Raw genomic sequence first — 13,467 nt, 5'->3', positions numbered from 1 at the left:
TTGGAAAGTAGAAGCCAAAGGATTTCCCAGCCCTATAAATCTCATGATCTCTAGGTTTCCTCATTCTCTTTGATCTCTGCCTGAATTAAGTCCAGTTTAATTCTAGCCCACGCTCATCTTCCTCAAGAATAATAACTTGCTGAGAGCAGAAAGTTAAAACTCAAATACACTAGCATTCAAACTCTTTCCAACCACTGCCCTTGAGCAGGGATTCTTGACCTAGGGATTCATTACTTGGATGGTATATTAAGTCAAGTTCTCTGGAAGCAGACCCTGAAATGAGGGTTCATGTGCAAGTGATTTATCAAGGAGTAACCAGGAATGAGAGAAAAACAGAATAATGATAGGATGCAATTTGGGGGAAACTTCCAACCTCATCTTGATCCCACAGGGGAACACTGGAGCATATGTTATGCCTCAAAGCAAAGAAGCTGTGTTGTCATACCTCCTCACCAGTCAGTCACTGGCCATGGTCTTCCCTTTGGCGATTTAAACACCCATGCATTTCCAAATTTCTACATCTGCAGACAAAGGGCTGCAGTAGCCCAAGGATAGTGCTCTGAAATAAGTATCAGGTGAAAGCTGGTAAAGCAAAGGTAATAGGAACAGTGGGATTAGCAGATGGAACCCCTACAAAGGATCTGAGGAGATCAGGCAAAGCAACAACAGTGTCCACCAACATGGGGAACAAATTACATCTTTATTTTCACTAACCCTCAGCTGAGAGTTAGCATTTCCTTTATTCACTTATGAATATAGGCAACAAATCTCAGTAGTGTTAGCAGCTCCTGTGAATTATGTCCCAGGTATTTTCATATAATATTATAGTTGTTGCACACAAGTTGTAACATATCTCAAGATATTGTTTACACTTATACACTCATCACTACTTTGAAATTATGATAGTCCCAAGATCTGTAGTTGACAGGCTGGACACCCAACAGAGCTGATAATATCGTTGCAGTCTGAGTCTGGAGGCCTAAGTCTGGAGAGCCTATGATGCAAGTTTCAGTCAGAGTCTAAATCCCAAGTCAGAAGGCCAGTGTTCCAGCTTGAAGACAGGCAGAGAGTGAATGAATTGTCCCTTACTCAGCATTATTGTCCTGGTCAGGCCTGCAGTGGATTGGATGAGGCCTGCCCACACTGGGAGGGCAATCTGCTTTGCCTGTCTACCGATTCAAATACTAATCTCATCCAGAAATATGCTCACAGACACACCACGAATGTTTGACCAAATACCTGGGCACCCAGTGTCCAGTCAAGTTAACACATAAAATTGACCATCACACATTCCTAGATCTTGTTATTTAATGGATTCATAATGATGCAAAGATGTTACTGTATCACATCTCTGCTTTTTAAAAGTATTTTGCTAAGCATCTGTAAATACAATTGGTTTTCTGGTACACATTTTATTTATTTATTTATTTATTTATTTATTTATTTATTTATTTATTTTGAAATTTAAAGAAAAAATTTATTGAAGATCTGAAAAACAATTTCTAAAAGATTAACTTTTCCAGAAAACTGTAGCTACACAATGCATTGCATCTATCATGTTAAAACGTGCATTAGACACAAATACAAAAACCATGAAACAAGTCACCATTCTTCAACAATCTGAGCAAAGATAAAATGCCTAAGGAATAACATGGATGACTCGCAAAGGATGAACTCTTATTGTAAGCACCATAAAAAAAGGGGGGGAGCACAAATGGATGAGTGTGTTCAGTTACATACACTGAATTGAACCTTTGGCACTAGGAATCAGAGCATTTTGTCGTATAGCATTAACACATATTATAAAAGTGTGTAGTGTCAAAGGAATAGAACCACCAGCATTCAAAAGCAGCTTTGTCAACTACGCAATAAAACACTCTACAGTATGTCTCTCTGTTGTCCATCATTGAATACACTGGTAGCAACTTTGAAATGAAAAAAAAAAAAAAGGAAAAGAAAAAAGGAGCTGTAACCCCTTTTATTTTCTCTGTTTAAAATCAAACAGAAAACAAACATCAATTCTGTTATACACTAACATTTCCAAAGTACATCATTTGTACAAGAGAAGGACTAAGAAACAAAAATGTGTTTACAGAGATCCAAACGGAAGTGAGTAGAAGCGCCTCACACAGCCTTCCGATGGTACTCAGGAGAAGCCACTTCATAATTGCTGGCACTAAACAAAGTTGCAGAATTCTTTGCCAGGTATTTTAGGAAATCATGAAGATAATTCAGCAATAAAGCAGGGCTCTTCTCATCCAGAGGTGTAGAGGCCAACATTGCTCCAATTCGTACAAATAATCTCAGTAGATGGGCGCTCCGTACACCTGGGACATGGGCGCATCAGGGTGATCTGCGAGGATTTCAGCATACTGTGGTCTCTCAAATTTGTAGAGCAGCCTAACATCACACTGAAGTATTCCTTTATCCCTGCCACAACTTCATTAATAATAAGCATGCTCCTTATTATCTGTGTTTCCTCGAGATTTCTCATAATTTGCATAATCCTCTAGAATGGAATCCATATTCTTCTTGGCAGGAAGATAAAAGAGCTGTTTTTGCCGGTAATTAAGTCCCAGGCATCAACAAGCCATGGTTTTAGCTCTTCAGGAAACTTTACTTTTAACTTCAGCTCTGCTCATGAATGTTCCCTCATTTTCAACAGTAGGATCTACTCGGGCCCTTTTCTTGCGAGGAGGCTGAGGTGTCTCACTGGTACTACCACCATCTGCATTTCCAGGTGTTTTCTGTTTGTTCTTTTTTGTTTTCACTGCGACATTTTTCTGCTGCAGACCAGAAGTCTTCTTTCCAAGGGCAGCCCCTCTCATTGTCCCTTCTACCTACTGCTCCTGATTGGCTTTTTGACCTTCTCTTTGTTTCTGCAAATTGGTATCCACGTATTTGAGCACTCTGCTGTCTGGAACCCATTCATCCCAACTAGAGGTCAGGAGCGGGTGGTGTACTAAGGGAGTTCCTGCAAGAACAGGAAAAAAGGGCTACAATATCCTCACGAGTCTTCAAAGTTTTTTCAGGGCGCCTGGGCCTCACAGCACTTTTTTTTATACCAACCACTGTACTGCATAAAGTATTTCACTTGTTTATCCTTTATGGCAACCTTTACACACTTTGCTTCATAAAGAAGAGGTCCATGGAAGCACCGCACTCTCTCACCCTCCCGGAATTTAGGCTTCGGGTCCTGCTTCCGCGCCATTTATAAGTGGTTGGCCGCCGCCTCCTCCTTCTCCCACCACCCCGGCTACCGCCCCCTACTCTCTACCCCACCCAACTCAGCATCCGACACGCTGTGAGGCACCGCCAGCTCTACATCCTGGGCCCTATCTGCCAGCGCCCGCAGACCTCACAGCATCGCAACCCGTGCAGCCTCTGCTCCAGCCAACGGCTCCATTTTATTTTATATATTTAAAAATATTACTTTGGGATTTCCTAGGTGACAGCAATGGTTAAGAATCCTCCTGCCAATGATCCCTGCCCCAGGAAGATACCACATGCCGGGGAGCAATATCCGTGCACCACAACTATTGAGCCTGTGCTCTAGAGCCCGTGAGCCACAACTATTGAGCCCATGTGCCACAACTGCTGAAGCCCCCATGCCTAGAGCCTGTGCTCCATAAGAGAAGCCACCACAATGAGGAGCCCATGCACCGCAATGAAGACTAGCCCCCTGCTCTCCACAACTAGAGAAAGCCCGTGTGCAGCAACAAAGACACAACACAGCCAATTAAAGAAATAAATTAATCAATTAATTTTTAAAAATTACTTTGAAATGGGGTCTGTCAGCCTCACCAAACTGCCATAGGGATACATGGCACCAAAAAGAAAAAAGGAAAGGAAGGAAGGAAGGGAAAAAAGAAAGAGAAGAGATGAAAAGATTAACCTCTCTGCCCTAGAATTACAAATTCATTTAGGCACATAGTCGTCCTTCTAAGTTATTTCAAGTGACGTCTTATCAAATCTTTTGTTAGTGCATAATATATCTCCCTTTTCCTAGGTTTGGATATCTGTTTCCTTACTTCCCACTGCTGATCCACTAAGCCAATGTCGCAAATTTTAGGGTTTTGTTAGGGCAGTTGCAGAGCTCTATACATGAGATTTGTGCCCTTTTAAAAGAGACCCCAGAGAAATCCCTTCTCCTTTCTGCTATGTGAGGACACAGCAAAAAGATGGCCATCTATGCACCAGGAAGCAGGGCCTCACAAGACATGGAATCTGCCAGCACCTTGATCTTAGCCTTCCCAGCGTCCAGAGCTGTGAGAAATAAATTTCTGTTGTTTATAAGCCACTCAGTCTATGGTATTCTGTTACAGCAGCCAAACAGACTAGTATAGCAGCACTTCATCCACTTCAAGATACTAATGTTCTGTATTGGTTAAGGTAAAACTATCTGTTATAATAAATAAATGCTCAATCTCAGTGGCTTAACAATAAAAATAACCATTTATGCAGTGTTCATGGTTCATGGCACATGGCTGCTCTGGGTGATTCTCCTGGGCAGCTCCCACTCAAGTAGTGATGTAGGTACCCAGATTCCCTCCATCTAGTGTCTCCATCATCTTTACCAGATGGATTCTCCAGCCAGCTAGAAAGAAAAAGAGAAAGGATGATTGTTCTTGAGAGATTTTTATGGCTAGAACTCAGTCACATGAACCCATCTAACTGCAAGAGAAGCTGGGAAATATAGTAGAGCTATATGTCCAGAGAGAAGAAATAGTTGGTGTAGGATTGCCAGATGAAAACATAGGACACCAGGGCTTCCCTGGTGGCACAGTGGTTAAGAATCCGCCTGCCAATGCCGGGGGCATGGGTTTGACCCCTGGTCCAGGAAGATCCCACATGCCACAAAGCAACTAAGCCCACGTGCCACAACTACTGAAGCCCACAAGCCTAGAGACTGTGCTCTGCAACAAGAGAAGCCAACTCACTGAGAAGCCCGCCCACGGCAACAAGGAGTAGCCCCTGCTCTACGCAACTAAAGAGAGCCTGCATGCAGCAACTAAGACCCAACACAGCCAATAAATAAAAATAAATAAATTTATTAAAAAAAATAATATAGGACACCTAGTTAACTTTAAATTTCAGATAAACAGTAAATAATTTTTTTAGTATAAGTTATGTCTCATATAATATTTGGGCATCTTGTATGTTTACATGCTAAATCTAACAATCCTAGTTTTGTTGATCTTTGTCACAGGAAGGATGTCAGATTTACCTTTTGAACTGCTTAAGGCCTTGAGTTAATTGAAAATTCAGAGGGAGGAAAGAGCCTGAAGAAACAGCAACTCTAGACTTCCTGATGAGTGGGTTTAGGACTAGTGCAATTTATTTGGGAAGATGAAAAGGTGGGACAATATTTGTATCATGTGTTCATGGAGACAATAAGTTATATTACCAGGGGCCTTATCCCAGAATATTTATGAATTCCCATCTAGCACACACTTGTATTATGGACTAATTGAAACTCCCAAAGTGGGAAGTATTGAATATTTTTTAGAGAATGGCTATCATGCCATGGACAGGCTACAGCACATGGATGCGTGAGATAAAGTCCCTGCTAATATGGTAGATAGAGACTAGAGTCTGTGGTGAGTCTGAGCTAAAAGGATTCTAAACTATGCTTCAAAACCAAGCAGATATAGAGTGGCTGGCAGAATATGCAGGAGAGAGGACATGATGATATTTCTTCTCTGTGATCCCCATCCAAGGAGAGCTTTGTGTAACGTAGACGTATAGAGGGTAGTTTCTAAAGTTTCCGACTCCAAAAGTTTCTAAAAAGTAACAGCACTCTTCTTTTTTTTTTTTTTAAGCTCTTTATTGGAATATAATTGCTTTACACTTTTGTACCAGCTTATGAGGTACACCAAAGTGAATCAGCTGTATTTATCCCCATATCCCCATATGCCCTCCTTCCTGCGACTCCCCCCACCACCCTCCCCGTCCCAGCCCTCTAAGGCATCACCTATCTTTGAGTTGATCTCCCTTTGTTGTACAGCAACTTCCCACTAGCTATCTATTTTATAGTTGGTAGTATATATATGTCTATGCTACTGTCTCACTTCATCTCAGCTTCCCCTTCGTCCCCTGCACCCCCAACCCCGTGTCCTCCAGTCCATTCTCTGCATCTGCAACCTTATTCTTGTCCTGTCACTGGGTTCATCAGTACCTTTTTTTTTTTTTTTTTAGATTCTGTATATATGAGTTAGCATACAGTATTTGTTTTTCTCTTTCTGGCTTACTTCACTCTGTAAGACAGACTCTAGGTCTATCCACCTCATTACATATAGCTCCATTTCATTCCTTTTTATAGCTGAGTAATATTCCATTGTATATATATGCCACATCTTCTTTATTCATTCATCTGTTGATGGGCATTTAGGTTGCTTCCATGTCCTGGCTATTGTAAATAGTGCTGCAATGAACATTATGGTAGATGTTTCTTTTGGGATTATGGTTTTCTCTGGGTATATGCCCAGGAGTGGGATTACTGGATCATATGGTAGTTCTATTTGTAGTTTTTGAAGGAACCTCCAAAATGTTTTCCATAGTGGCTGTACCAACTTACATTCCCACCAACAGTGCAGGAGAGTTCCCTTTTCTCCACACCGTCTCCAACATTTGTTGTTTCTAGATATTTTGATGATGGCCATTCTGACTGGTGTGAGGTGATACCTCATTGTGGCTTTGACTTGCATTTCTCTAATGATGAGTGATGTTGAGCATCGTTTCATGTGCCTGTTGGCCATCTGTAAGTCTTCTTTGGAGAAATGTCTATTTATGTCTTCCGCCCATTTGTGGATTGGGTTATTTGCTTTTTTGGTACTAAGCGTGCCTCCTTTGTCAAAGATAAGTTGCCCATATGTGCTTGGGTTTACCTCTGATTTCTCTATTCTGTTCCGTTGATCTTCGTTTCTGTTTTTGTGCCAGTACCATACTGTCTTGATCACTGTGGCCTTGTAGTATAATTTGAAGTCAGGAAGCCTAATTCCACCAACTCCATCTTTCCTTCTCAAGATTGCTTTGGCTGTTTGGGGTCTTTTGCATTTCCATACCAATCGTAAGATTTCTTGTTCTAGTTCTGTGGAAAATGCCATTGGTAATTTGATAGGGATTGCGTTGAATCTATAAATTGCCTTGGGTAGTACAATCATTTTCACAATATTAATTCTTCCAATCCAAGAAAATGGTATGTCCATCTGTTTGTGTCATCTTTGATTTCTTTCGTTAGTGTCTTATAGTTTTCTGCATACAGATGTTTTGCCTCCTTAGGTAGGTATTTTATTCTTTTTGTTGCAATGGTAAATGGGAGAGTTTCCTTAATTTCTCTTTCTGCTCTTTCATTGTTAGTGTATAGGAATGCAAGAGATTTCTGTGCATTAATTTTATATCCTGCTCTTTACTAAATTCATCGATTAGTGCTAGCAGTTTTCTGGTAAAGTCTCTAGGGTTTCCTGTATATAATATGATGTCATCTGCAAAAAGGGACAATATTACTTCTTTTCCAATTTGGATTCCTTTTATTTCATTTTCTTCTCTGACTGCTGTGGCTAAAACTTCCAAAACTATGTTGAACAATAATGGTGAGAGTGGACACCCTTGTCTTGTTCCTGTTCTTAGAGGGAATGCTTTCAGTTTTTCACCATTTAGAACGATGTTGGCTTTTGGTTTCTCATACGTGGCTTTTATTATGTTGAGGTAATTTCCTTCTATGCCCATTTTCTGGAGAGTTTTTATCATAAATGGATGTTGAATTTTGTCAAAAGCTTTTTCCACATCTATTGAGATTATCATATGGCTTTTATCCTTCAATTTGTTGATATGATGTATCACATTGATTGATTTGAGTATATTGAAGAATCCTTGCATTCCAGGGATAAACCCCACTTGATCATGGTCTATGATTTTTTTAATGTGCTGTTGGATTCTGTTAGCTAGTATTTCGTTGAGGATTTTTGCATCTATATTCACTAGTGATATTGGCTTGTAAGTTTCTTTTTTGTGTGACATCTTTGCCTGGTTTTGGTATCAGGGTGACGGTGGCCTCGTAGAATGAGTTTGGGAGTGTTCCGCCTTCTGCTATATTTTGGAAGAGTTTGAGAAGGATAGGTGTTAGCTCTTCTCGAAATGTTTGATAGAATTCACCTGTGAAGCCATCTGGTCCTGGGCTTTTGTTTGTTTTGAGATTTTTAATCACAGCCTCAATTTCTGTGCTTGTGATTGGTCTGTTCATAGTTTCTATTTCTTCCTGGTTCAGTCTTGGAAGAGTGTATTTTTCTAAGAATTTATCCATTTCTTCCAGGTAATCCAATTTATTGGCATACAGTTGCTTGTAGTAGTCTCTCATGATCTTTTGTATTTCTGTGGTGTCCATTGTTACTTCTCCTTTTTCATTTATAATTCTGTTGATTTGCCTCTTCTCCCTTTTTTTCCTGATGAGTCTGGCTAATGGTTTATCAATTTTGTTTATCTTCTCAAAGAAGCAGCTTTTAGTTTCATTAATCTTTGCTATTATTTCCTTCCTTTCTTTTTCATTTATTTCTGCTCTGATCTTTATGATTTCTTTCCTTCTGCTCACTTTGGAGTTTCTTTGTTCTTCCTTCTCTAATTGTTTTAGGTGTAAGGTTAGGTTGTTTATTTGATATTTTTCTTATTTCTTAAGGTAGGACTGTGTTGCTATAAACTTCGCTCTTAGAACTGCTTTTGCTGCGTCCCATAGGTTTTGTGTTGTTGTGTTTTCACTGTCATTTGTTTCCAGATATTTTTTGATTTCCTCTTTGATTTCTTTAGTGATTTCTTGGTTGTTTAATAGTGTATTGTTTAGCCTCCATGTGTTTGTATTTTTAACATTTTTTTTTCAGGTAATTGATATCTAGTCTCATGGCATTATGGTCAGAGAAGATGCTTGATATGATTTCAATTTTCTTGAATTTACCAAGGCTTGATTTGTGACCCAAGATGTGATCTATCCTGGAAAATGTTCCATGTGCACTTGAGAAGAAAGTGTATTCTGTTGTTTTTGGATGGAATGTCCTATAAATATCAATGAAGTCGAGATGGTCTAATGTGTCATTTGAAGCTTGCGTGTCCTTATTTATTTTCTGTTTGGGTGATCTGTCCATTGATGTAAGTGGGGTGTTAAAGTCTCCTACTATTATTGTGTTACTGTCAATGTCCCCTTTTATAGCTGTTAGCATTTGCCTTATGTGTTGAGGTGCTCCTATGTTGTGTGCATAGATATTTACAATTGTTATATGTTCTTCTTGGATGGATCCCTTGATTGTTATGTAGTGTCCTTCCTTGTCTCTTGTAATAGTCTTTAAAGTCTAATTTGTCTGATATAAGTATTGCTACTTCAGCTTTCTTTTGACTTCCATTTGCATGGAATATCTTTTTCCATCCCTTTACTTTCAGTCTATATGTATCCCTTGGTCTGAAGTGGGTTTCTTGTAGGCAGCATATAGAAGGGTCTTGTTTTTGTATCCATTCAGCCAGTTGTGTCTTTTGGTTGGAGCATTTAATCCATTTACATTTAAGGTGATTATTGACATGTGTGTTCCGATTACCATTTTCTTAATTGTTTTGGGTTTGTTTTTGTAGGTCTTTTCCTTCTCCTGTGTTTCCTGCTTAGAAAAGTTCCTTTAGCAATTGTTGTAAGGCTGGTTTGGTGGTGCTGAATTCTCTTAACTTTTGCTTGTCTGTAAAGCTTCTGATTTCGCCCTCAAATCTGAATGAGATTTTTGCTGGGTAGAGTATTGTTGGCTGTCGGTTTTTCTCTCTTAGGACTTTCAGTATATCCTGCCATTCCCTTCTGGCCTGCAGAGTTTCTGCAGAAAGATCAGCTCTTATCCTTATGGGTTTTCCCTTATATGTTATTTGTTGCTTTTCTCTTGCTGCTTTTAACGTTTTTTCTTTGTGTTTAATTTTCATTAGTTTGATTAATATGTGCTTTGGTGTATTTCTCCTTGGGTTTATTCTGTATGGGACTCTCTGTGCTTCTTGGACTTGATTAATTATTTCCTTTCCCATGTTGGGGAAGTTTTCCATTATAACCTCTTCAAATATTTCCTCAGACCCTTTCTTTTTTTTCTTCTTCTTCTGGGATGCCTATGATTCGAATGTTGGTGCACTTAATGTTATCACTGAGGTCTCTGAGACTGTCTTCCATTCTTTTTCTTCTTTTTTCTTTTTCCTGCTCTGTGGCAGTTATTTCCCCCATTCTATCTTTGAACTCACTTATTTGTTCTTCTGCCTCAGTTATTCTGCTGTTTATAGCATCTAGATTATTTTTAATTTCATTTATTTTGTTGTCCATTACTGTTTGTTTTCTCTTTAGTTCTTCTGAGTCCTTATTAACTGTTTCTTGTATTTTCTGTATTTTGTTATTGAGATTTTGGATCATCTTTACTATCATTACTCTGAATTCTTTTTTTTAGGCAATTTTCCTATTTCCTCTTCATTTATTTGGTCTTGTGGGTTTTTTCCCTGCTCCTTTGCCTGCATGGTGTTTCTTTGTTTTCTCATAGTAGTCCAAACTTCAGAGGTTGCATGTCCTGGCAATAAAGGGGTTTAAAGAAGACTCTCCAAGCCCCAGACTAATGGCAGGGTGTTGAGTCAAATAAATACTAAGTCAAGAAACACATACGTGTATAAGAAACACAAATACTGAATCCAATAGAACATAAGGCACTAGAAAAACCTGACAGAAGAACCCCAGTATGCTATCAGACAATCAAAGAGAAAACAAACAGAAATTCAAAACCAAAACAGAACAGAACAAAAGCAAAAACAAACAGAAAAAACACCACACACACACAGACACAAATCCAGGGAGATTTTGAAAGTTAGGATCAAATATAATAAAGAGCAAGAGCACCACCAGACAGACTGAAGATTCTCAGAATGAAATCAGACAATTATACTTAGAACTAAGATAAAGACAAAACCTAATAATAAATACCAAAGCTGTGTGTCATCTGGAGAATAAAGTAAGGAAATAGAGCAGACCAATAATGTTGCTTATAAGTATATTAAGATAAACTAAAAAAGAATAGAAGACCGGGCAAGAGAGGAGTGTAGTGTGACTGGAAATATGAAAAAGAAAAGAAAGAAATAGAAATATGTAAAAGATAGAGATGAAAAGAAGGTAGGAGAGATACAGTCAGCACTACAAAAAACTTAGCTAGAAATAGAAATATATAAAAGGCTAAAAATAAAAATAGGATAAAAATAGAATAAAAAATACTTTATAAAACGTGTAGATCCCTTAGGACTAAGATCGTAATTAATAAAAAACAAAAAACAAAAAAATGTAACAAACTAGAACTGACCCCAGAATGGACCAGATCAATAGAATTAATGCTACTGTTTCTGTTTCCTTGGGGTCTCAGATGTAAGTGTCCTTCTACCTGCCTTGGGCTTTTTGTATTATTCTGCGACCAGCAGAGCTTCCTTTATTGTTTGTCTGTAAGCACCGGTGTGTGGGGAGAGAGAGGGTACAATAGTCGCTCCTTTCCCTGGGGGTGAGTGAGCAGTGGCGCCCTGCCTGGGTCACGGTGGCTTGGGCGGCTTGGGCTGAGAGAGTGACTCTACCTGTGGCTCCTCCCCACTGCCGCGACTCTGCCAGGGTGCCCTGCCTGGGTCACAGTGGCTCAGTTGGCCGTGGTGGTGCCTGTTGCAGAGAGACGCTGGTGGCTCAGATGTAAACAGAATGTCTCCAGAGCTGGGCCACTCTGTGGGCTTTTGGCTCTCAGCTGCAGGCACTCTAGGCCAGCCCCGCCCAGGAGGCTTTGTTATCCCTGAGTGCATTAGACAGGCCCACAGGGGTCCTTCCTCTGTCCCTCGCAGGCGCAGAGAGAGAGAGAGGGAGGCTACACCCGCAGCTCCTCTCCCCTGCTTGTGAGTCAGCACTATCCAGTCGCCACTATTGCCACGCAGTTTCCTGCGGTAGGCACTCTCCGCTGAGGATTTCTTCCCTCCTGTCCTCTCAATCTGTCTCCCCACTGCCAACAATGTTTCTCACCCTGAACCAACTCTCCAGTTCCCATGTTCCAGCTCCCAGACCCCCTGTTCAGCTGTGAATCGACGTCTCAGTCCGGACACACTGAGCTGTGGTGCAGACCCTCCGTGCGTTTCTCAGTCTTTCCCATCTGCCACAGCCCAGCCACATCACCCTCTTTGAACAGTCCTAAATGCCTCCCTTCTGACCCAGGGAAATTCCCCATCGGAGAAGGGGTTTCCCCGTCAGATAAGGGACATTTCCCTGAATTCGGCAATCTCCCCTGTTTCAGATCCCCCCACCCTAGGGTGTGGGACCCATCCCTTTCCTTTCTTCTCCTCCTCTTTCTCCTTTTTTTTTTCCCCTCTGTCCTACCCAGTTATGTTGGGATCTTTGCAGTCCTTTCTGGTGTCCGAGGTCGTTTGCTGGTGTTCAGCTGGTTCTCTGTGGGAATTATTGCATCTTTTGGTGTATTCCTGATGCATCTTTTGGGTCTTTGGGTGGACGAGCTGGCTGTGTGCATTCTGCCCCTCTCGCACTACACGCTGCAGTTGGCCCCGCTGTGTTTTTCTGGGACTGGGCGCTGACTTCACCAACACTCCGCAACCAGCCCAACAGCACTCTTCTTGAAGCACAGACGGTGGCAAGTCTTGGTGTACAAGAAAATGCAAATTACCCCAAGCCTGGACAAGCCATCAGAGACATGCCCAACACGTTATGTTGCAGTTGTCTGTGGGAAAGGCCATTCAGCCTGTGATAGAAATAATGATTTCCAGAATCTGAGAGTATTATCTGGAATGACCTTTCCACCCTGGGAAAGAAATAAATAAAATTTTAGGACAAATTGCTGAAATCCTACGAAAGAAGCAGATATTAGAAGGGGACTAAATACCAATATAGTGTTCCAGTGATGGTGCCCTGAAAGTTATTGATGACCCTGGGGTAGAAAATATCTTTATAAATGTGGTTAAGTGTTTGTAGGTTCTTAAAAGTATTTGGGCAAAACAGTTTTTTCCATTTTTAAAACTATGATTATATATGGTAAAACTCACTCTTTACTAAACACTGTATACTAGTACATTTCCATGAGTTTTGAGTCATTTGACTAACACCAAAATCAGAATATGGAACAGTTCTTCCATCTCCCAAAAAACTGCCCTGTATCTTTGTAATCAACCCCTCCCCAAACCCTGCCAGTCCCTGGCATCCATTGATGTGTCTTCTGTTCCCATTACCTCTGCCTTTTCTAGAATGTCATACAGATGGAATCATATGGTATGTAACTTTGTGAGTCTGACTTGTTTCACTTAGGATAATGCTTTTAAGATCCATCCATATTGTTGCATGTATTAAAATTTAGGACTTAAGACTTAAACAAAATTTTTTTTGAGAATATAGAGAATTGTCAGATCTCTCTGGTCAAAAATTTTAAGACTAGACTCAGAGAAAGGGAATCTCCA

The 13,467-nt window shown here is 40.3% G+C and overlaps 1 protein-coding gene and 1 pseudogene across 2 annotated transcripts in view; one reads left to right on the top strand and one right to left on the bottom strand.

Moving 5' to 3' along the window:
* The window catches only part of SOAT1 (sterol O-acyltransferase 1), a 122,305-nt gene that overhangs the window by 22,188 nt on the left and 86,650 nt on the right, over positions 1 to 13,467 (top strand). The gene's annotated exons all lie outside the window — the stretch shown is intronic.
* Positions 1,952 to 3,248, bottom strand: LOC130849918 (mortality factor 4-like protein 1; annotated as a pseudogene).

Source organism: Hippopotamus amphibius, chromosome 3 (assembly GCF_030028045.1).
Source record: "Hippopotamus amphibius kiboko isolate mHipAmp2 chromosome 3, mHipAmp2.hap2, whole genome shotgun sequence".
Lineage (NCBI taxonomy): Eukaryota > Metazoa > Chordata > Mammalia > Artiodactyla > Hippopotamidae > Hippopotamus > Hippopotamus amphibius.
Note: the sequence above shows the minus strand (reverse complement) of the source record. Positions and strands in the feature narration are given on the sequence as shown.